This window comes from Emydura macquarii, unplaced genomic scaffold (assembly GCF_026122565.2).
Source record: "Emydura macquarii macquarii isolate MOO-44397 ecotype Brisbane River unplaced genomic scaffold, CSIRO-AGI_Emac_v2 contig_1692, whole genome shotgun sequence".
NCBI classification, from domain to species: Eukaryota; Metazoa; Chordata; order Testudines; family Chelidae; genus Emydura; species Emydura macquarii.
Window position 1 is genome coordinate 1052194 of NW_027131829.1, and position 3789 is coordinate 1055982.

Sequence of the window (3789 nt, forward strand, 5' to 3'; positions counted from 1 at the left end):
GGGGCGCATGCGCAGATGTTTCCGTCCCTCCCGCCCCTCACTGTGCAGCCGGGCCGGGGCCAGAAGCCGCGGGCGCTTGTGGCGCGCACTCCGCGCGGTGCTCGGCGCGGGACGGCTGGGCAGGGGCACGGGCGTGCGTTGCTGGGGCTGGCTGGGTAGCAGTGGCCCGGCAGCTCCACTGCTTTGCACGGGCGATGCCAGGCGCCTAGCGCGGGCTGGCTGCGTGCACGGTGCCGGGGCGTGTGGTTTTGCACATGGTGTCACCCGCGCGCGGGGAGCTCCGGGGCGCTAGCAGAATGCATCCCAGCCGCACGGTGCACGGCGCTGCACGGCGTTTCCTCTCGTCAGTGTCTCCCGCTGACGTTGGGCTGCACACCCCAGGTAGGGAAATCAGTTGCACACCCCGATACAGCTGTTCCCCAGCCGGGAAGGGTGTCAGATGCATCCTTCCTGAGCGCTGAGAAACGTAGCACACCCGCTTCGCTGTCACTTACCCAGGCTATACATATTTAGCCCTTTCAATCTTCTACCTCAGTGGTTTTCAACCTTTTCTCGTTTTCAGACCCCTACAAAGTTGTGAATGGAGGTGCGGACCCCTTTGGAAATCTACGACATCCTCTGCGGACACCCAGGGATCCATGGACCACAGGTTGAAAATCACTGTTCTGAATCATTCCCTCCAATTCCCTGACCATCGGAGTTGTTCTTCTCTGAACTCCCTCCAATTTGTCAATCTCTTTCTGGTCATAAGTGCTCAGAACTGAATGCAATCTGGTCTGTTATTCCGCTCTGAACAGTCATTTCTGGGTAAATGCTGGCATCCAAGATCTTCTCCTCAGAGCAATGTATTTAAAACATTTTTTAAAATGTGTTCCCCTACTCCAAAATATATAAAACCTTTTTTAAAAGTAATTATTCTGTAATAGCTTCTCTTTGCTTATTACAGAGACAAGGTGAGTGAGGTAATATCTTTTATTGGATCAACTTCTGTTAATGAGAGACACAAGCATAACTTGCATAACGAATTGGAAAACTGTTCCCAGAGAGTAGTTATCAGTGGCTCACAGTTAAGTTGGAAGGGCATATTGAGTGGGGTCCTGCAGGAATCGGTTCTGGGTCCAGTTGTCTTCAATATCTTCATCAATGATTTAGACAATGGCATTTATAAAGTTTGTGGATGATACCAAGCTGGGGGGGATGAGAGGGGGGGTTACAAGTGCTTTGGAGGATAGGATTAAAATGCAAAATGATCTGGAAAAACTGGAGAAATGGTTTGAAGTAAATAGGATGAAATTCAATAAGGACAAATGCAAAGCACTCCACTTGGGAAGGAACAATCAGTTGCACACATACAACTGGGCAATGACTGTCTAGGAAGGAGCGCTGCGGAAAGGGATCTGGGGGGTCATCACTGATCACAAGCTAAATATGAGTCAGCAGTGTAACATTGTTGCAGAAAAAGCAAACATCATTCTGGGATGTATTAGCAGCAGCGTTGTTAGCAAGACACTAGAAATAATTCTTCCGCTCTACTCTGCCTTGATCAGGCCTCAGCTGACTTATTGTGTCCAGTTCTGGATGCCACATTTCAGGAAAGATGTGGACAAATTGGAGAAAGTCCAGAGAAGAGCAACAAGAATGATGAACGATCTAGAAAACATGACCTATGAGGGAAGACTGAAAAAATTGGGTTTGTTTAATCTGGAGAAGAGAACGACTGAAGGGGGAGATGTTCACAGTTTTTAAGAACATAAAAAGTTGTTACAAGGAGTAGAGTGAAAAATTGTTCTTTTTAACCTCTGAGGACAGGACAAGAAGCAATGGGCTTAAACTGCAGGAAGGGAGGTTTAGGTTGGACATTAGGAAAAACCTCCCAGCTGTCAGGGTAGTTAAACACTGGAACAAACTGCCTAGGGAGACTGTGGAATCTCCATCATTGGAGGGTTTTAAGATCAGGTTAGATAAACCTGTTAGGAATGGCCTAGTTATTACTTAGTCTTGCCGTGAGTACTGGAGACTGGACTAGATGACCTGTTGAGGTCCCTTCCAGTCATACAATTCTATGATTCTACTTGGCACTTATCTTTATTGAATTTCATCTTCTTGATTTCAGGCCAATCCTCCAATATGTCAAGGTCATTTTGAATTCTATTCCTTTCTTCCAAAGTGCGTGCAACCCCTGTCAGGTTGGTGTCATCTGCAAATTTTATAAATATACTCTCCACTCCATTATCCAAGTCATTAATGAAAATATTGAATAGTAGTGGACCCAGAACTGACCCCTATGAGAGCCCACTACATTCATCCTCCCAGTTTGACAGAGAACCATTGATAACTACTCGTAGACTCATAGACTTTAAGGTTAGAAGGGACCATTATGATCATCCAGTCTGACCTCCTGCACAACGCAGGCCACAGAACCTGACTCACCCACTCCCGTAATAGACCCCTAACCTCTGGCTGAGTTACTGAAGTCCTCAAATCATGGCTTTAAAGGCATCAAGGTACTGAGAATCCACCAGCAAGTGACCCATGTCCCATGCTGCAAAGAAAGGCAAAAAACACCCAGGGCCTCTGCCAATCTGCTCTGGGGGGAAAAGCCCTTCCCAAATATGCTAAACCCTGAGCAAGTGGTCAAGACTCACAAACTAGACACCTGGGAAAGAATTCTCTGTAGTAACTCAGAACCCACCCCATCTCACATCCCATCACAGGCCATTGAGCATATTTACTGCTAGTAGTCGAAGATCAGTTAATTGCCAAATTAGGCTGTCCCATCATACCATCTTCTCCATAAACTTATCAACATCAGTCTTGAAGCCAGCTAGGTTTTTTGCTGCCGCTGGTCCCCTTGGAAGGCTGTTTCAGAACTTCACTTCTCTGATGGTTAGAAACCTTCATCTAATTTCAAGTCTAAACTTCCTGATGGCCAGTTTATATCCATTTGTTATTGTGTCCACATTGGTGCTGAACTTAAATAACTCCTCTCCCTCCCTGGTATTTATAGCTTTAATGTATTTATAGAGAGCAACCATATCTCCCCTTAGCCTTCTTTTGGTTGGGCTAAACAAGCCAAGCTCTTTGATTCTCCTCTCATCAGTCAGGTTTTCCGTTCCTCGGATCATCCTCGTAGCCCTTCTCTGCACCTGTTCCAGTTTGAATTCATCTTTCTTAAACATAGGAGACCAGAAGTGCACAGAGTATTCCAGATGAGGTCTCATCAGCACCTTGTATAATGGTACTAATACCTCCCTATCTCTGCTGGAAATACTTCGCCTGATGCATCCTAGGACCGCATTAGCTTTTTTCATGACTACATCACATTGGCGGCTCATAGTCATCCTGTCTTTCAGTATGGCCTTTTAACTGGTTAGGCATCCACTGTGACACACTGCCCCTCCCATGATCACCCTTATAGTGTAACTGTGCATTGTTTAATGCAAAGTATGTCATGTAAGATATTTTTTAAATGCTCATGACATACTGAACCTTATTGTTATAGTAGTATGTTTGTTGCAATGTCACATGTATGGTTATGAGGCTTCGCTATGTAATGTTCCCAAAGGTGTGTTTCATAGCTTGAAGCAGATTCAGGCAAAACCCACCAAGAGCAGAGGGGCAGTTTGGCCCTCGCTAAGGAATCCATAAAACAAACCAGCTCTTCTAGGAACAATGGACTAGCCTAAGCATTGATGAGGGGATGCTCACTGATTTGGGTATGGAGGAGGCCATACAAGAACATTGTTTGTCACCTGACTCTGAAGGTGGGGGCAAAGCCCCAGAGGGGAG